This window comes from Polypterus senegalus, chromosome 13 (genome assembly GCF_016835505.1).
Source record: "Polypterus senegalus isolate Bchr_013 chromosome 13, ASM1683550v1, whole genome shotgun sequence".
Lineage (NCBI taxonomy): Eukaryota > Metazoa > Chordata > Cladistia > Polypteriformes > Polypteridae > Polypterus > Polypterus senegalus.
In genome coordinates, this window is record NC_053166.1 from 25,185,247 (window position 1) to 25,207,028 (window position 21,782).

Genomic DNA, 21,782 nt, shown 5'->3' on the forward strand with positions numbered 1-21,782 from the left:
TTATTACAGTATTTTTTCCTTAGACTTAAAGGTCTGTCCATACTTAAGACACAGCACTCCATGCAACCTCTGTCCCCAGGCACCCTCACCTCACATGGACTTCTCTACATCTCCCCATTCTTTACCCAGACTACCAAATCCAAAGAGGTGAAAGTGACTGATGTTCTTCCCTTCATCACACATGTCCTTCTTTAGGGTGGCAGCTCATAGCACCATAATGGCTCCTTTCATAAGCGTCCCCAGTTGTGCTGCAGCTGCCAGGAGATTTGTTGATAGTGTGGACCAAAACAGGGAAGCCCTGTGGACCACCATTACAGTCACATTAGGAATGCATACATGGCAGTTACTAAACTGAAGCTTGGGAAAGCTGGCTAAATGGCTGTTTTACAGTATCACGATTAGAGGAATGTGAAAAAGTAAATACACCCCATGGAAAGTGTTCACTTGTTCAACATATTTGAAAAAGAATTAGATCTTCATGCAAACAGTGCCTACACATCCTGGTGATGTACTTGAGCGAATGTCACATACAACTGACATGATGTATTCATTTTCATAGTCTGAATTAACAAAAATGGACATTTCTCATGCAGTCAGAGAAAGTAAGTCCACCCCTACACTTGTCACCACTTCAAATCCATAAAATGAGGATTAAGTGTTCTAGATTGGCTACCGATGATTAGAACCTCCATAGGGAGTAAGCAGGTGGACTCCATCTTATTTAACCAACTGATATTGAGGGTCTGGTGTTCAATTGATAGTGACGTGTGTGATGTCATCATGGGCAAGAAAACTCACAAACATCCTTCAACTGAAGACATTTTACAGAGATGAGAGGTCAAAAGGTTTATCAGACTTATGTCAGAGACAGGTGGAGAGTTATGGAAAATACCTACAAGAAGTCATTTCTGCCAAGAGAGAAATTCCAGCTTCTGAGGCCAAGGGGGCAATTATTATTTCAAGTATTTATATTTCTGTTGAATAAATGATTGAAAGGGCAACTTCCCTTGTGTTTTAATTCAAGTATGTCAAAGGCCATGTGGTGGCAAAGACCAAGCTGGCCAGAACATAAGACTAAAAGACACCTATGAACCCAAGATGCACTGCTACTTAGGAGGTACTCACACTGGCAATTTGTTCCATGTCCGAGCAACACGTTTGTCCCCATGTAACCCCACAAAGTCTCGTTCATTTGACTAGTGTGATCACATCCATGCCAGGCCAACTGTACTGTGCCCTGGCCTGCTTGGAAGAGTTGGGCGCGAGCTTGATTAAGTAGCATTTAGGAACAGTGTGATAGCCAAACGTGCCCGAGTATGGAAAATAGGCATGACATAATTTTTGTAAAAACAGGTTTTTATTCTCACCTTACACATGAAAGTGAATTGAAGTTGGCGAGAAAGGCTGCAATATGCCCCTTAACATCATTTGTCCCAGTATAATCTTCTCATAGGTACGACATGATTTAACAGCAAAACGCTGGACTGCACACTCACTAAATCTGTAAGAGGGTAGAGCATTATCTTGCCTAACATGAGTCCAAAACAATGAGAAATAAGGAAAAGCATTTTGACATGCATGCTGTCACTCCGTGTTTGGCTTCACATGAAGTTGTATAGTCATAACGAAAGCGTGCCCAGGGCTAGAGCGCTAAGCACAGTGTGAGTGCAGGCCACAGTGAACCATCATACTTTGGCACGGTACGGAATGAACATGCCTCGTGTCACGCATGCTCATCTGAGGGTCACCTGTGATCATCAGTGGTAAGCACTACCACTCTGGGACACAAGGGGGTGCTGTCACTGACGATATTGTCTCTCCTTTCACCCACAGCCCAGAGAAGCCACCCAATGAGGGCAACTCACTCTGCACCTTCTGTTCCAGGGACTATAAGTCTGGGACACTCCTGGCAGGGATCTTCTCTTTTCGGGAAGAGTAGACTGCAGATACTGTGACCGCTCTACAGAGCCTTGAAGCAACAAATCTCCCCTACCTGACGATATTGCCTTTTCTATATTCTTGATATTTACCCCTGTTTATTTTCTGGATTTATCAGTTATTTAAAGTAGGCAGCCTACTGGTTGGCTCCTCAACATCTCTTTGATGGGCGTGTATGTTCCTCCATTGATGACAGCTGTAATTGTATTTTTGTAACAGTCGTTTTGAGGCTAGGGATCTGCACTGGCAATCGGAAGGTTGCCGGTTTGAATCCTGTAAATGCCAAAAGGGACTCTCTGCTCTGTTGGGCCCTTGCACAAGGCCCTTTATCTGCAATTAATGAGCGCTTTGAGTAGTGAGAAAAGCGCTATATAAATGCAAAGAATTGTTATTATTATTATTACTTTTATTAAAGTTTGGGCATATTACCCATAATACATAATTAATAATATGTGTAGTTCTTTCTCCTGCCTGTTCTTTCAGTCTGTCTAATTGCGTGAAGTTTTAAATAAAGAAGGGAAGGGGGAGGAAGTGCTAAAGTACAGGCCCTGACCGCAGAGTTGTAAGTGATGGAATTTGAGGCATTTTGGTAAAGTCTACGTATAATAAAGAATAGAAACGCGGAAAACAGGGTCACATAGGAACACCCTATATGAAGACAAAACAGTTTATTTATTTTTTTATTCCTTTCTAAAGTGACATTTTTATATAGTTTAATAATATTTGTACCATCTCAAGAAATGGATTGACATCCAATAGAATTCTTGCCTTGAAAAATGGCCGCTTTTGGCAAGTTTAAGTTTTTTGAATGTTGGGCTTTTTCATCCACCTATGGACCCTGGCAGCCTTCATCTTCATCGTAAATTGCAAGAACCAAGAGACATTTTTTAAAATTAATAAAAAATGCTTCTCTTTAGAACACTTTATATGTGACAAATTAATGTTCAATATACCATGATTGAGAAGAAATAACTCTGACATGAAAAGTACCAAATTTATCCTTTAAAGGCACTGAAGTGGAGTAGGTGGATGGGGTAAAGTTCCTGAGAATAAACTGAGCTGGCCAATACATGCCATGGTCATCCTTAAAACCACTCAGCAGCAACTTTCCTGTAAGACTACTGGAAAAAGTTGGTCTGACCTGTGATGCCCTTCAAGGAGGTACAGAAGTCATTACTGTGTGGTTTGGAAACACCACCCCGGGTGAAACAAAATCTTTATAAAGGGTGATCAAAAACCAAAGAGGGGATTTATTGGTTTTCTTCTTCCCTCCATTAAGATTATTGCTGGAATAAAGCGCTGGACACCCTCAGAGACCCTCATCATCCAGGACACTCTCTGTTTATTTGGTGGATGTCAGAGTATAAACTCAGACAATGATGGCCTAAGAGTTTCGTTACATATATGGCACACATGCTCATCTGAGGGTCAACTTCTGGGATCATCAGAGGTAAGCAGTACCACTCTGGGACACAAGGGGGTGCTGTCGCTGACGATATTGTCTCTCCTTTCCCCCACAGCCCTGGTGAAAGGAGTTTCTTTCTAGAAGCAATCAGAATGGTTGCTAAAGATGTTCGGGCTGTTGATAAGTATGTTTGTGTTTCTCCTTGATGCCCCCCTTCTCTTTTCACTGTCTTTAATAGTTAAGCACCTTGTTGAAGGTCTGTCTGCTTGACTTGAAGGCACTGCTCAAGAATTTCAATGTACTTGCATTCTTGTACCTGTGCAAATGGCAGATAACATCTCTGAGTTGACAAGGGGCTTGGTCATTAGAGTGAAGTTAGCAGCAGATTGGGCCACAACTGAAGGAAATTCATGAAAACCAAGGCTATAAAGTTATCTGTCTGGCAATCTTAAAAAAGGGTCTTCAGATCCATGTGTAAGGCTTTGGGGACTCATTGAAATGCAGTCAGAAGCTTCATCCTCTACACACAGAGAACGTCTTCACTCGAGGTCAGTTTCCCCAGGATGAGCTTTGCTGGTGACGCCTCTCCGACCAGCAAGGTGGAAACTTCTCCATGAAGTTGAAAAGAATCCTCCAACAGTGTCTAGCTATCTGCAGGTCTCTCTTGATTTGGAAACGCAAGGTCATTCTTTTTGCATTGCTGGCATGGCTCGTTGCCATGATGATTGTACCCAGAGTTTCTCAGGAATGCCTGATGGGTGACATCATCAAAGTGATATAAGAGTGGCCCAGATTATCCAAGATTGGGATTCTGTGACCACTTGTGAGTAAACAGTTCATTTTCTGCTCCTCTTATTGAAATTCTTTCATGCCAGAGGGGACAGTTCTGGACAAAAATGGGATCCAGATGGCAGAAACCACAACCCACTAATAATGCTCTAGTCTCTGGTCCTGCATTTGGCATCACTCAGCTCCGGGAAATAGATCTTGCACACGTCTTCAGATTCTTGGATTGTTCACTGACCTTATTTATTTACTCTGGGGCTGTAAGGTAACACACCGGCCTGCACATCTCCAAACTCCGGGCAATGCCTGTGTACAGCGTGAATGTTCTCCCTGTGCCTTTATCAGTCTCCTCCAGTAATTTGCTTTGCTTCAACATCCCAAAGAGGAGCACATTGGGGTTGATTGGTGACTTTAAATTGGGCCATGTGTGTCCTATGATAGACTGGCAATTCTGAATTATCATCTTTATGGGTGAAGGTGTTCTGGGATGGACCTGCCTTTGCCCTGTGTGCTCCATAAGATAGGTGACAGCTTCTGTAAATAAAATAAATACATAAAAAAAATAAGATATGCGGATGAGTGGAAGTATGCCGTGTCTATCAGGAGGGTTTGTCTGTCAAGCGCATGTGACGGTGCTCCTGCTCATGACGATTATAAACTTTAAACCTGAAAAACTAGAAGGTCAAGCTTTCTGATTTATTTAAGAGCTCTGAGAAATGTGCAGGCAGGACAGCTGCTTTTCAAGTTTGTAAATAGGCTTATCATAAACCAGACTCCGCTTATTTTAAAACTCTTCTTTGTGTCCAGTTAATTGGCTGAGGTCATCTAGAGGAGAATCTTGTCATCTTATCTTTCAAGGACACCATGACCCCAATTACAAGACTTCAGTGAGGGCAGCAGCTTCAAATTCCCAGGGGATGTCAGGTGAGAAAACAGAAATCATGTTTCACTTCTGTCATGGCTTGTTTTGTGTGTGTGTGTGTGTGTGTGTGTTGGTGCTCATCATGCACAGCAGATAACAAGCCTAATACTAATGGCACAGTCATGGGGTCTCTAGCTACATGTGTTACATCACAGTTTCCTGTGCTTCTGTCATGTGCACAAATGTAAAAATAATGTAAAATATATACATAAAATAATGTAAAAACATATTGATATACGGTGGCACGGTGGCGCAGTGGTAGCGCTGCTGCCTCGCAGTTAGGAAACTTGGGTTCGCTTCCCGGGTCCTCTTTGCGTGGAGTTTGCATGTTCTCCCCGTGTCTGCGTGGGTTTCCTCTGTGCGCTCCGATTTCCTCCCACAGTCCAAAGACATGCAGCTTAGGTGGATTCCATCCATCCATCTTCCAACCCGCTGAATCTGAACACAGGGTCACGGGGGTCTGCTGGAGCCGACCTCAGCCAACACAGGGCACAAGGCAGGAACCAATCCTGGGCAGGGTGCCAACCCACCGCGCTTAGGTGGATTGATGATTCTAAATTGGCCTTAGTGTGTGCTTGGTGTGTGTGTGTGTCCTGCGGTTGGATGGCACCCTGCCCGGGTTTGGTTCCTGCCTTGTGCCCTGTGTTGGCTGGGATTGGCTCCAGCAGTCCCCAGTGACCCTGTGTTTGGATTCAGCAGGTTGGAAAATGGATGGATGATGGATGGATGGATATTGATATACTTGAGTGATCATGTTGTTACTTCAACATGCTGACAGTTGTGCCCTTTGTGTCTCTCCTGGGGCTCGGCGGCTGTTCACAGAAGATATGTGCCCTACTCCCTCATCACAGAGATAGTGACATGCCAACCACCAAATCGGACGCTCATTTTGCACTTGCCAAGTTTATTCTTTAAGCAAAGTGCCTCAGAGCATCAAGAGGATGAGCCGACTCAATTCAAGCAGAGCTGTCTCTGTGGAAACACTGGGCGTGGGGCTTCAGGGAATGCAGGGGGCAGTCAGGGATGTAGATTCGCTGTCAATCCTCTTCTTCTGACAGCCTTCAAGGAGGCAGAGGTTTTATGAATCCAGGTGTCATTCATCCGTGGATCGTGTGCGTGCCGGTAATGTGGAATGGGAGATCTAATGAAAGATATTGGCTTTATTGAGTAACACTAACAGAAAGCCAGCCACAGTTCCCTGCCCCTATGGAGCGGCCAGGTCTTTTTAATGAAATGAGACTCTTTAGCATGCCAGTAACATTTGTGGTACTTGGGATATCCGAGCTGCATTTCAAGTAGCAGTGTCACTACTTTTAGATCACCACAGATCTTCCATTTATAGTTCTTGTACTGTATATGTGTATGTGGTGAAGTGCTTCAGGGTTCCGTGGCGGTGCTCAGACTTTTTAGGTGTAGGTACTATCGTACTATGATTTTAGGGCATCATAGCTTTCATAGAAATAGCATAAAGGGTTAATGAATGTCAGAAACATTTACAGGAGGCCAGACAGGGGTCAAGTGAACAACAAAATGTCCTGAAAAATGAGTAAGAAATGAGCAGATGGCCTGTAAAATACCAGAATGGACAATTGTTATATGCGCAGAAATTTCAAGGGTGGTGGCTCAACTCAAGGGTATAAAGAAGAACCGGAATATAAAAGAAAAGACTTTCATTTTAAATAAATCATTTGGGTTTAAACCAACAAACCAATCAGAATAAACGTATGCATTTATTTGACAGTGTAGGTAAATTCAATCTGTATATCTATAAAATCCAACGTTTTTCTGCCTGCCTGTCTGTTCTGTATGTCTGTCCGCTTTTCACGAGAGAACTACTTAACGGATTTAGATTTTTTATAATTTGTTTGAACATTCCGGTTGATTTTGCACAAATCCGAAAGAAACACAGCTGGCCGAGGTGAGGGGGGCGGGACCTCCTCACTCATGCACCAGCCTCGGGGCGTACCTTACATCCACTTAGCTAGCGAATGAGAGAACTACTTACGGATTTAGATCTGGATTTTGTCATGTCAGAACTGAGCTTGAGTCAGCAACTCATTCTAGATGGGACTCTGACAAACAAGCTGTGGCTGACAGATGCCAAGACTCTTCTTAAATCTGATGGCAACTGCAGTTCTGATATTAATGTTTGTGCCAGCTATTCTTCATTCAAAGTCAGGAATTTACGGATTCCAATCTGCCATTTCAGCCTCATGCTAAGCTTAATACCAGGTCTGTTTTTTTTCACTTGAAGGAAACCTTCCATCACTGATCATGTCCTTCAAACACTAATTCATCCAGAAGCAGTCTTGCAAAGGTCTTCATGATATCTCTCTCTCTAAATAAAATATGTATAGAAACCATGTTCATCACAGGTTACATTGAACACTGGACATACAACCAGCTCATAACAGATCACACGCTCTTAGACACTAGGCCAATTCAGAGTGACACAGAGCAGAATGGAACATCCAGAGAAGAAACAGGTATGTATGGGGAAACAGTGACAGGGTTTAGGATTCAAACCTCATCTCCTGGAGCTGTTGGACAATACTGAGGAAAGCCCCAACGCCTCCATACACCAACTTCTAAAGGTGCACATTAGTGTCTGTCATAATGGCTGCGTTACAGGCTGACACGGCACCTACTCAGCCCAGGGATGCCTGGTACTACATATGGAAGCCCCTACCCCCTCATCCAATCAGAAGGAAACCATCCACCATCCTCTATTTATATAAAATCTAATGTCTGCCTGTCTGTCTGTTTTTCACGAGAGAACTACTTAACACATTTAGATTGGGTTTTTTTCTATAATTTGCTTGAACATTCCAGTTGATTTTGTGACTTCTCTCATTGTGCTAAGTATCATCGTTCATTTGCGGTACTGATTTATTTGAGCGAATCCGAGAGAGGTGCAGTGGGCCAAGGAGAGGGCGCCCCCCTTCATTCATGCGCCAGCCTAGGACGTATCTTACATCTGCTTAGCTAGCGAATGAGAGAACTACTTAACGGATTTAGATTGTTTTTTTTTGGTGTCGGAAGTGAGCTTGAATCAGGAACTCATCCTAGATGGGACTCAAACAAAGAAGCTGTGCCTGACATACCAAGACTCTTCTTAAATCTGATGGCAACTTCAGCTCTGATAATAATGTTTGTGCCAGCTATTCTTCATTCGAAGTCAGGAATTTAGGGATTCCAACCTGCCATTTCAGCCTGTTGTTAAGCTCAATACCTGATCTGCTTTCTTTCAGCTGTAGGACACCTTCTATCACTGATCATGTCCTTCAAACACTTATTCATCCAGGATCAGTCTCGCAAAGGTCTTCATGATATCTCTCTCTCTGCATACGTCCCGGGGGAGCCATCATGGACATTGCAGTACCTTCCCCGGGGCGCTTGGGGCAGTCTCCCTGGCCATGGATCCCTCCTCAATCTCCTCCGTGGCTCCATGGGACATGGAGTCCACAACAGCAGCCTGGTTGGGAGATGGGGTGGCCGCTAGGGGGTGCTGCAGAGAACCAGCCACCACAATGGACGGTTTATCAGCACCACCCGGAGGTGCAATTAAGACCAGCCAGTCAGGCACCTGGAACACTTCCGGGTGGGGTATAAAAGGGCCTGCCTCCCAGCAATCAGGGCCAGAATCAGGAGGAAGAGGACAAGGTTGCCTGGGAGGAGTGGTGGAGGAAGGAAGCAGTTGGTTAGTGTGGGTTTTGTGCTTTGGGACTGTGTTGGGCCTGTGGGACACGGGGAAGGCGTGTGCCCACGGCTGAAGAAAATAAAGTAACCCTTGAGTGTGAACACGTGCCTCTGCGTAGTCTGTGCCGGGTCGGGCACTATATAGCGCCTTTTCACAATATATATATATATATACATACAGTGGGATGCAAAAGTTTGGGCTACCTTGTTAATAGTCATTATTTTCCTGTATAAATCATTGGTTGTTACGATAAAAAATGTCAGTTAAATATATCATATAGGAGACACACACAGTGATATTTGAGAAGTGAAATGAAGTTTATTGGATTTACAGAAAGTGTGCAATAATTGTTCAAACAAAATCAGGCAGGTGCATAAATTTGGGCACCACAAAAAAGAAATGAAATCAATATTTAGTAGATCCGCCTTTTGCAGAAATTACAGCCTCTAAACGCTTCCTGTAGGTTCCAATGAGAGTCTGGATTGTGGTTGAAGGTATTTTGGACCATTCCTCTTTACAAAACATCTCTAGTTCATTCAGGTTTGATGGCTTCCGAGCATGGACAGCTCTCTTTAACTCACACCACAGATTTTCAATTATATTCAGGTCTGGGGACTGAGATGGCCATTCCAGAACGTTGTACTTGTTCCTCTGCATGAATGCCTTAGTGGATTTTGAGCAGTGTTTCGGGTCGTTGTCTTGTTGAAAGATCCAGCCCCGGTGCAGCTTCAGCTTTGTCACTGATTGGTCTCCAGAATCTGCTGATACTGAGTGGAATCCATGCGTCCCTCAACTTTGACAAGATTCCCAGTCCCTGCACTGGCCACACAGCCCCACAGCATGATGGAACCACCACCATATTTTACTGTAGGTAGCAGGTGTTTTTCTTGGAATGCTGTGTTCTTTTTCCTCCATGCATAACGCCCTTGTTATGCCCAAATAACTCAATTTTAGTTTCATCAGTCCACAGCACCTTATTCCAAAATGAAGCTGGCTTGTCCAAATGTGCTTGAGCAGACCTCAAGCGGCTCTGTTTGTGCTGTGGGCGGAGAAAAGGCTTCCTCTGCATCACTCTCGCATACAGCATCTCCTTGTGTAAAGTGCGCCGAATGGTTGAACGATGCACAGTGACTCCATCTGCTGCAAGATGATGTTGTAGGTCTTTGGTGCTGGTCTGTGGGTTGACTCTGACTCTTCTCACCATTCGTCGCTTCTGTCTATCCGAAATCTTTCTTGGTCTGCCACTTGAGCCTTAACTTGAACTGAGCCTGTGGTCTTCCATTTCCTCAATATGTTCCTAACTGTGGAAACAGACAGCTTAAATCTCTGGGACAGCTTTCTGTATCCTTCCCCTAAACCATGATGGTGAACAATCTTTGTCTTCAGGTCATTTGACAGTTGTTTTGTGACCCCCATGTTGCTACTCTTCAGAGAAAATTAAAGGAGGAGGGAAACTTACAATTGACCCCCTTAAATACTCTTTGTCATTATAGGATTCACCTGTGTATGTAGGTCAGGGGTCACTGAGCTTACCAAGCCAATTTGAGTTCCAATAATTAGTTCTAAAAGTTTTGGAATCAATAAAATGACAATGGTGCCCAAATTTATGCACCTGCCTGATTTTGTTTGAACAATTATTGCACACTTTCTGTAAATCCAATAAACTTCATTTCACTTCTCAAATATCACTGTGTGTGTCTCCTATATGATATATTTAACTGACATTTTTTATCGTAACAACCAATCATTTATACAGGAAAATAATGACTATTAAAAGGTTACCCAAACGTTTGCATTCCACTGTATAAAGTCTAATGTCTGCCTCTTAACAGATTTAGATCGGGGTTTTTTTTCTATAATTTGCTTGAACATTCTGGTTGATTTTGCCACTTCTCTCATCGCGGTAAGAATCATACTTTGCTTGCAGGAGCAATATATTCGTGCTAAACTGAGACAGAGGCTGCGGGCTGAGTGGAGGGGGAGTGTGACGTCAGGAGTAGGGAGCTGAGCAGGGCCCTCCTCACTGTCCTGTTTCACTAATAACAACAACAACAACAACATTTATTTCTATAGCACATTTTCATACAAACAGTAGCTCAAAGTGCTTTACATATTAAAGAATAGAAAAATGAAAGACACAATTATAAAACAAAATAAATCAACATTAATTAACATCGAATAAGAGTAAGGTTCAATGGTCAGGGGGGACAGAAAAAACAAAACTCCAGACGGCTGGAGAAAAAATAAAAAATAAAATTATAAAAGTAGTTTAGTCTATTCCTTGTTTCTCTGATCATTCTGATCCTGCTGTAACAGACTGCTGTTGAAGAATGCTCTCTGTAAGGCCTTTTGCTGAGGAGTAATTAAAAGATACCATGAACAGCTTTTCTCCTGCCTGATTACTGATTTGTCCTGTTAGAGGATGTTTCTTTCTTTAATAAGATGTTAAATTTATATCACAGTATGAGTGGGTGGAAAACCTGTGTGCCTGTGGAGTGTTTGATGGGCAAATTGCTTTACTGCTCATTCACATTTAAGATCAATCATCCCAGACATTCCCCACCTCTTATTGAAAGCACCTGTACTCATGAGCTATATAGAAGTTGGGAACTGGATAGAAAGGAGAAGAGAAATGAAAAAGGAGAAATTGAGCAAAAAAAAAAAAAGATTGTTGGGAAAGAGTGAGAATTGGATGGGATCCAGTGGGATTAGAGGACGGAGAGGTGGTTGGGAAAATCACATGAAGGAGTTTAGGGAGAGGCGCTGCTGCTGAACGGTGGAGAGCAGGAAAGGTGGTGTGCTCCAAGGGATCCTGCAAACGCCAAAGGAGTAGCAGGGAATCGGTCTCGCCACTTTCCAGTGGACTCCGATGGAAAGTATCCAGGATGGGAAGCCTACGTAGACTGCTTTCGATGATGTCTCAGCTCTGCTGAGTATAAATGGGAAATGGGTGAACCAGTTGACACATGAGGAAGAGAGAGAGAACTGTGGAGCAAGATACAAGGCTGACTCTTTCTATGACTTTGTTCCTGGTTTGAACTGATTATTTATTGGATTTTTTATTGGTTTCAACGTCCTCACAGAAGTTCCTTACACCTTTGAAATGGCTTACTTTTTTATTGAAAAATTGAAACTTGCCTTAATAAAATGCACTAAGTACATTTTCACCAAGAGTTGTTGTTTGTGTCCACATTGTCAAAGTCCATCTTGGTGTATGACTATTGATATCCCGGGAACAGGAAGAAGCCTGTGGTACAGGCACTCGAGGCATTACAGCACAGGTAGTCCACAGGTTACGGACATCCAACCAACGACATACGAATGGGGCTACAGCTGCGATGCATGCGCCTCAGTAACTGCTGCTCCATCATCTTTGGCCTGGGGACGCTGCAAGCGGTGGCTGGACGGAGGCTGGAGGCGGGCGATTTCGCTGCCCGCACAGTGTAGTGTGCCTCGGGCGGTTTTCACTGCCCGCCCACCACACACGGCTGCCCTATTCGTTCTCGGTGGGCGGCTGGTGATGCTGCAAGCGGTGATCCGGTTGTGGCTGAACGGAGGCCACTGAGGGTGAACGGGGCGGCGGGGGGTAGCATTGTAGTGTGCATCAGATGGTTGCCTATTGAATGAGGGCGATTCACTACCCGCCTTTGGCTGCACTGTGTTTGTTCTCGGTGGGCGGACACTGTAGGCAGCATACTGTAGTGGAGGTGACTGTGAGGTGATCTGATGTTGCCCCCATTCATTCTCAATAGCAAGCCTGCTTGTACTGTTACGTACATAGCAGGAAGTTGTCTCTTGTCAGTACAGCAGACGTGTTGACGACTGGTGCCTTCCTGCAGTGATAACGTGTACAGTGCTGTGCAGAGGAGCTCATCTTAAACTTTTGTTTTCACCCTTGAAGAATGTCTCTGAAACACAAATCTGATGCAAGTGCTGGTGATAAAGTAAAGAAGAGAAAAACTATCATCATGGAAAATAAAGTAGTAATAATAAAAAGGCCAGAGAGAGGTGAAACTCCATCATTCACCGGCAGAGCACTTGGTTACAGTCGGTCAACAAGAGCATTTATTAAATTTAAGTACCTGCTCCAACTTACATACAAATTCAACTTAAGTAAAAACCAACAGTCCCTATCTCATACGTAACCTGGGGACTGCCTGTATACTCATAATATGAGAGAAAACCACAAAAACATACAATTGCAATAAAATGGTAAGCATCAGGGAAAATTTAAAAGTGACTTTTATGATCAGCAGAACAAAATTCATCAGATACACCTAAAAGTGTTCAGGAAACAAAAATCTTCATTATCCAGATTATTATTATACTGTACTAGCTGTCCCCCAGGGCTCCATCCACATAGCAGTGAAACAGGAGGAACTTTAAAAATCAATACATAAAAAGGTATAGCTAGCTAAGCGGAGGCAAGATACTCTCCAAAACGTGGCCAGAGGTAGACAGATTTGAATGGAGGCTGGTGCGTGACAGAGGAGGGTCCTGCCTGGCTCCCCACTCCCCTCGACCTGCAGCCTCGCTCTCAGATTCGTGTGAATACATCACTCCAGCAACCGAACTATAATACTTAGCGTGATGATAGAAGTCACAAAATCAACTGGAACGTTCAAGCAAACTAAAGAAAAAAAAATCTAAGTCCGTTAAGTAGTTTTCAGGCAGACAGACAGGCAAGACGTTGGATTTTATATATATATATATATATATATATATATAGAGAGAGAGAGAGAGAGAGAGAGATACCCTGTGAAATATTTATCAGATGCAAGGCAGAAAGCAACCTTGGATGGTATGTTATCTATCTACCCGTCCCTCCCTGCAGCAATGTATTCATTTTCTAACTCGACTTATTCAGTTCACAACCTCATGGAACCAGAAACTACCTTGGGTGCAAGACGAGAGACGATTGTAGACGGAGCGCCAGTCCGTTCAAAGGGTACATTCACTCAAATGAGAACCATTTACAGTCAGGAAACGTGCTCAGATTAAAACAATCAGTTACCCATAAACAGATGAAGGAAAGTTTTGAAATTACATGAAGAATACAAGAAGCCCTGTGTCCCTCTAACTGTAGGGGAGTTTGAGAAGACAAAGAAAGGAGCTGCAGTGATAGGTTTGGCCATCCAGCTCTGTGAAGAGGATCACTTGTGTTCAGTTTTGTGTGTTTTATTTACCCCATTCTTTTGACTCCCATGAAATGCCAAAACCACCTGAAAGGGGATCTCTCTTTCTTTCTCTCTCTCTCTCTCTCCCTGAATTGCCTTACCTAAGATTTCTCCCATTTTTTCCCCTAAAAGTGTTTTTCTCTTGTCTTCTTAAGGACTCAAGGCTGGGGGGAGCTGTCAAAAAGCCGGGCCTATAAAAGCCCATTGAGGCACTCCTTGTGTGATTTTGGGCTTTGCAAGACATAAATTGTTGTTGTAGTACTGGGAAATCTAAAAAGGCAGCTTGTAAGGAATCCTAAGGAAAATGCAAGAGATAAAGCAAAGTGATTATTTCAATATTGTAGCACTAAAAGAATGATCAAGGAGGAGTGAGGATGAAATAAAATATCCAGAATTGCAAAATTCACATGTCTCTGAAGTTTACACATTTAAAGAAGTCAGTAGCCTCCTAATAACCACAGAGAAGGATGTAGTGAGTGATTTGGAGATAACGAAGAGAAGAGCTGCTAGGATTAAAAAGAAATCAAATCATCAAGACCAGATAACATTTAATCCTAGACTGCTTAAGGAGGTTAGCGAGTATTTCTGTAAACCCTTGATGGATATTTTAAAGAGATCTTTGGATACTGAGGAACTCCTACAGACTGGAAGTTCGAAAAAGTTGTCCCATTATATAAAAAAGCAATTTGATCTTGCAGGTTGAGGTAAATATAGGCCTGCAAGCTTAACATATCCATCCATCCATCCATTATCCAACCCGCTATACCCTAACACAAGGTCACGGGGGTCCCAGCCAACACAGGGCACAAGGCAGGAACAAACCCATCGCAGGTCATACACACACACACACACACCAAGCACACATTAGGGCCAATTTAGAATCGCCAATGCACCTAACCTGCATGTCTTTGGAATGTGGTAGGAAACCCACGCAGACACGGGGAGAACATGCAAACTCCACACGGGGAGGACCCAGGAAACGAACCCAGGTCTCCTTACTGCGAGGCAGCAGTGCTACCACTGCACTACCAGGCTGCCCAGCTTAACATATGTCTCAGATAAATTAATGGAAGCAATTATTAAGGGAGTGATTGACCATCACACTACAAGAACAGAGGTTAAAAGACGAAAGTCGGTATGGATTTAGCTAGGGAAGAGTTAGGGAAGCTTGTGTTTCACTAATTTGTCGGTTTAAACACTCGTGTGAAGAAACTGATGTGAATTAGGTGGTCTGCGGCTGCTGCTCTTTTCCTGATAGGAGTTGCAATTGGAGCCTGCGATCAGGAGCATATCATCGTCTATCCTGGTGACTGGAGGTGAGCTTTGTTATAAATTTTGTAAATTTTTGTGCCATTTTTAATTCATTTTTTTCCCCAAAAATCTCCTAGGAAATGCTACATTTTTTATCATTATTTTGCAACACCATTTTGTTGGATAAAGGGTGCCACAATTCACTCCAATTAAGCATTGCTATGGGAATTTTACCTAGAAGGCATTAGGGGGCAGACTGTGTGTGATGTCACTGGAATAATCGTATAAAGGTTGGAACGTGTCGCCCCTTCAGTATCTGAGATTTGGATAAGCATAACTCAAGTTAATGATTCTTTAATGTTCCTTTGTTTCATTGATTTAATGAATTACACCTTGGGCCGAATAACTTTGATTCTTGATTAACTATTTGGCATCGCTGATAGATGGTCTGATTTCTTGGATACCAAAATTATGCTAAATTCCATCTCCTGGTCCTCTCTCAGAAAAATATTTTCTGTCTCTTTGCAGCACAAGCATCACTAAGGGTATCAGGGTGTAAACATGATGAATTGAGAACATGGCTGTTAAATCATCATAAAGAGAGAGAGATGAGGAGTGATATGTGCAAAGCCAGTTACCATGTGAGTTGTCTTTGACGCTAGAGATGAACTAAGGATTAAGAATAGTGACTGTGAAGGATTGCTGGAGTCAGTACTAATACTGTTTGACTTTTTCCTAAACAGAGAGGGGCTATACAGTATACCAGTATGATTTTGTACTGAATTCACAACTCTTTTGTAGTGCCAGGCATCCCTGGGCTGAGCAGGTACCGTGACAGCCTGTAACGCAGCCATTGAGATAGACACTAATGGGCACCTTTAGAAGTTGGTGAGTATACAGTATATGGAGACATTAGGGCTTTCCTCAGTATTGCCCGACAGCTCCAGGAGATGGGGTTTGAATCATGACCCAGTCACTGTTGCCCCATACATTCCTGATTCTTCTCTGGCTGTTCCATTTTGCTTCATGTAACTCTGAATTGGCCTAGTGACTAAGAGCGTGATTGTGATCTGTTATGAGCTGCTCGTATGCCCAGTGTGCAATGTAAATTTTGATAAACGCGGTTTCATCCCTGGATATGAAACTTCTAAATTAGTTTCCACAGGAAGCTTCCGATAGCCCACGGAGAACAAGCAAAGTCAAGCCCAAAGTAGGAGTTGTATCCGGACAGTGGGATATGAGTCCTTTGTGGTGCACCATCTCATTTACATGTGGCCATTCAGCCAAACACACCTCTCTTTATTATGTTTCCAATATGATTAACAATTGTCTTTTTTGTATGAATAAGTTTTTATCATTTTTTTGTAGTAGATTAATACTGCTATTCAGTTTTCTTTGTGGGTTGCTTTAGGTGATACCACATCTTCAGAAATTATTGTTAGCTTTTGGATAGACAACTATAGTAGTGGTGGTGCAAGAGTTTTGAACTGGCAGGGAGAACCCTATTAACAGACTCCGCTTTCTCCAGCTCTCCACACTACTGTAAGTGTTAAGGTAGTCGGTTGAAGAGGATTGTTTCCTGGGGGTTGATGTGGGGGGATCTGATCAGTTGTTGGTAAATGTTGATCTGATTGGCTGAGGGGACTGGGGGGATCTGATCAGTTGTTGGTAAATGTTGATCTGATTGGCTGAGGGGACTGGGGGGTTCCAAAAGGTTGTTGCAGATGTTTTCCTTTTTGGTGGTTAATGTATCCCTCACTTGTATTTGCTCCTGGGGTGAACACCCCCTCTCATCCCCCTATGCTGGCTCTGACTCTGCTACTGATACATAATGTGATAGACAGAACACATTGGCAGGCGTCATGGCCAGAATGGGGCATGGAAATTCCTACAGTGGCACAAGACACAGGGCAAAGATCATCCTGTCTCAGCCAGAAGACAGGCGGAAGATGCCAGTGTGGTAATGGGTACACTGGTATCCCTGCAGGATTGGACCAAGGAACAATACCCGACCGGGAGGCCAGTGTATTGGAAGGACACAAGGGGAAAACCTGGCAGGGTTGCATGCTCCCCCAACATGCTAGGTGCAGCCTTCCTAGGTGATACCTGTATGGACATCCGCAAGGCATGCTGGGAAGTGTAGTCCCATAGGACAGTCTTGTTGGGTTCTGTGGGTACCACCAGGGGGACTGCAGGGATTCATAATCCTTATGTTTTGGTACTTCTAAAGGACCTGGAAGTACTTCCGAGGAGCTTTGGCCTGGCACCAGAAGTACTCCCAGGTCCAAGATAAAAGGAGCCACTCAACCTCATCCAAGTGAGTTGGAGTTGGGTGTGGAGGATGAACAAAGCTTGCCTGGAGAAGAAAGAGAGGGAAAAGAATTTGGATTTGTGTTGCTATTTATTTAAGAAGCCTTTTGTAAGATAATTTATAATAATAAACCTTACATCCACACCTGGGACATGTGCCTGTGTGGCTGTGTTTGGGTTTTGGGTGCTGCAGCACCCCCTGGTCATGACAATAGGCAAATGGTAACTTCTAAACACAATGACGAAATATAATGCGTAACACAATAACAACCAAAGCATTGTTAATATTTAAGGTGCTTATTTATAGCAGACTGAAAGTACAGTAGAATTTGTGTATTATACAATGATAAATCAGCTTGAAAATATTCAAGAAATATGGGAAATTAATAATGCTTTTATGTTTTGTTGATAATGAACATTTGTGAATCAAATTTGAAAGACTTTATGAAAAAAACTGTAAGTAAGAAAGAAGAGCTTTCCTGTTAAATAATTGTAAATAATGGTTTCTTTACAAATCAAATTATTGGTAACACTTTAGTTTAGGTACTGCAAAACTGCATCCATTACTCCTTTCCTTTTATTTAACAAAACCTTAACAAAGGCTTCTTCATAACACTTTTGAAACATCAGTAGATCAGTTATTCATGTTTGTGCTGTGTGGAGTATTGACATGCTGGTAAAATGAAGGAGTCACAGGTCACTGAAATATAGATGTGCCTCACATTAGCCACCTCAGACCACACCAAAGTGAAGTTTTGTTAGTCGGTCACATTGCAGAGATGAATGAACACTTAACTGATGCTCTGTAAGTGTTATTAAGGTCTTCTTACTGTGATTGATAACCTGGAACCCTGCCCCGCCGGGATGCCTGGAGGAAGGAGGAACCGGGAGAGCGGCACTTCTTTTCCCTGGGTACCCAGGCCAGTCCTTGATCCCTGGGGGACAGCCCTTCTGGGACACCAGAAAGTGGGGAGTGCTGCCGGAAGTCCATCATCAGGCACCTGGAGCACATTCGGGACAGGATAAAAGGGGCCGCCTAACTCCAATCAAGGGGCCGAAGTCGGGTGGAAGAAGGACAGAGTTTGCAAGACAGGAGTGGAAGCGGCCAGAAGGACCAAGGACTGCATACTAATTTCTGTAAATAAACGTGTGTGGGGTGGACACTGCGTTGTCGTGTCTGTCTGGCCTGGCTAGCTTTTACATTACATAATAACAAATGAGTAATAGGACACATTTTGCTGTACCTAAATTAAAGTGTTGCTAAATTATTTTTAGTATGTGTGAAAATATTCCAAGTACACGTTGAAACCCAAATGGATATGGGGGTCAGGAGGGATGTCAAATTGCATGCTGAAAGAGATCAAGCAGGGATTTGAATCCAACTCTTAAGCTAACCACAGTGCTGGCTGTCATAGAGAAGAAGAAGAGCACAGAACAGTCCTGGATGTTGCCGCCATCCCATCCCGTCACCTGAAGCCGATTGCTGTCTTTGAGCTCTGCCTTTTAATTCCACTTCTCATTTTCTTCTGGAGATCTCAAATGTGCCTTCAGCACTCTGAGACGATTTAGTGTGAAGGCTGCCGTGTTACATTAAATTGAATATTGTACGTCAGACTCTTCCCAGGGGGCTGAGATGGCATGAGCCTCACTTGGAGGACTCTGTACCATCTCCTTGTCGTTCATTCATCACCGATCGTTCTCTGCAGACAGTTTCTGGTTTCTGATGAAGAGATAGGGCAGAAAATCACTTGTGTCCTGTAAAGGGGGTCACTCTTTAGTGGTCAGTAGGTAAATATAACAGATTTTACAGACTGAATGGGCAGCATAGGCTGCACTTATGTAAAATAAAATTTAAACTCGTAAGTCGCTGTTTGCTAATGAACTTGCACTATAAGGAAACATCTACTTAAGCAATGAGTTGGAATTACATGAATTTTCTTTCACGACTAACGTATGTACAGTGGTAATAAAAAGAGAGATGCTGCCATGACCTGCTTTATGTTTCTCATTTTTCTAAATGGTTCTGTGGTCTCTAAAGATATTTGCAGCATTGCATTGTGGGTTTAAAGGCCAAAGAATCCAGTGGCTGAGTTTATTTCTTGTTTCAATGAGTTTTTAGGAGTGTTAAAGGATAGGTTTTTTTGTTTTTTCCAAGTCAAAGTTATTTCTTTACAATCATGATATATATTCATTTGCCACATAAAATTGTGCTCTAAAGTGGAGATTTATTTTAAAAATGAAAGAAAAATTCCTTGTCTGTTCTTGTAGCTTACAACAGCCCTAATGGGTACCCAGGTCCATAGGTGAATGAAAAAGCCATAAAACCTACCAAATAGATCCATTTTTCAAACCATAAAGTTACAGTATTGAGTATTGATCCGCGTCTTGATTGCACACATATTGCATCTATCTCATTTTAAGAAAGAAAGAAGAAAGCAAAATACTGCTGTGACATTAAGCCATTTTTAAAGGAGACGTTACTCCACTTTACTCCACCATTTGTCTAATTCTGTGGCATCTTTCAGGGCAAGGAGTGAGGATTCACCATGGGAAGTCGACACCACGTGCTGTTATTGATACAGAGTGTTGATGCTGTTTGTGCTCTGTAGTCGGCTAGGCGATAATAACTGAAAATGGCTCACTTATGATCGCTTACTCTTTCACTACATGGAAGCTTATTTGATTATTTCAGCCATGCGTTGAGACGTGCTTCCATCTTGTTCACTTTAAAGGTCAGAAGCAACCCGTTTGCCACTCTTTCCCCGGGCTCCTCAAGGGTGGCTATGCAGTGGAAGAACAATCTCAGTGGGCATTTTTCTACCAAACACACAGACCGTACTAGTAATCCGCCATGAGAGGTACGGCTAATAGATCCTCCAAACAAGGTGAGAGTTTACAGGTGTCACAGAAAACAATTTAAGGACTCTGGTGATTGTAATTCCCTGCCACTCCAGGAGCTGGCGCTGTGTTCTAATGCCTTTTCTCTTCCTCCCTCTGCAGACCAGAAGATTGACAGCTGTAACATTACTGACGTCTTTCTGGTGTCCACCAACCTGGCCCCACCTCTTCCTGCTGGAAGGACTTAAGACCAGTAGATCCTCTTTCTTGAGGCAGTTCCATTCTGAACTTGCGGCGTTGAAGACATCGCTGTATTCCATGTTTCTTTTTTAGTTTCAATCTCATTTAATTATACAGGGTTACCAGGGTGGCACCTCAACTCTTTATTGAGGTCTTGTCTTTCTCTTACTGTACAAAGGCTTGGTAAGTCCTCTGTCTGCGGTCTGTGCCTTCACACCCCAGCCCTCGGTGGTGCTGCTGCTGCTGCCATTGCACGTGGAGCTCCTTTAATGTCAACTTCTGCAGGTAGCACAGAGCTGTCATTCCAGTATCTGCATGAGTTTGACATGTATGGATTGACTGATATTTGTACAATGAAACTTCTGTGTGCTCTTATCACTATACTTAGGGCTGCCAACTCTCTCCCTCTGGAAATGAGGACATTTGGGTTGAAAAGTGAGAACTTTTGAGGACGCCTTTCCCTATGATGCCATAATACGCCTTCATACTCTCTTATGGTTTTTTAAAATGACTAGGGGGTTCGCCCCCTGCTCGATTTACTCATCAACCAAACTCCCCCTATCCCCAGCCCCAGGCCTACACTTTGCTCGCCAGTCACTTCGCGTTTCTGCCGCTTGTGTTGTGAAGGAGACACTGTCGCTCCTCTGAAACCCCCCCTTAAACGGTGACACAATAGGAAACAAATACAGTTTTTTTTTTTACCTCCTCTTTGCTTGATCAGCAGCTGGCTTGCTGGTGATCTGCATCTGAAGTGGCAATTCAAACATTTAAAAGTCTGTACAGCAGCTGTCCTACTCTTTATCTTTAATTTCTAACCCCAGGCACGGTTAAATCTCTTGGCACAAAGTCTCGTGTTGCGGGCTGTCAGTTCTTGATATATTTCAGTTTATAATTTAAAAATGGAATAAGAATCTGAAAATCTAACAACATCACATTAAAGTTCGATAAATTCTGAAAAGAATGATACCAAATATATATATTTAGGTTTTAAAATAAACCCGATATAAAGCGTGACAATAAAGTCACATAAAATCATTGCACAAAATCGTTGCACATTTAGGCTTAGGATTTTAAATATATATAAAGAGTAGATATAAACCTTCAGTAGCAGTTTATCACTATAATTATGATATGATGGCCACAATCACAGTCATTGGCAAACTACTAACCCAGTGGTTCTCAACCGGACCCTAGGGGGGGCGCAAAGATGTTAAA

The 21,782-nt window shown here is 43.0% G+C and overlaps 1 protein-coding gene across 1 annotated transcript in view; it reads right to left on the bottom strand.

Annotated features, from left to right (window-relative positions):
• Positions 1-21,782, bottom strand: part of LOC120543076 (short transient receptor potential channel 7) — a 265,401-nt gene that overhangs the window by 152,551 nt on the left and 91,068 nt on the right. The window lies entirely within an intron of this gene.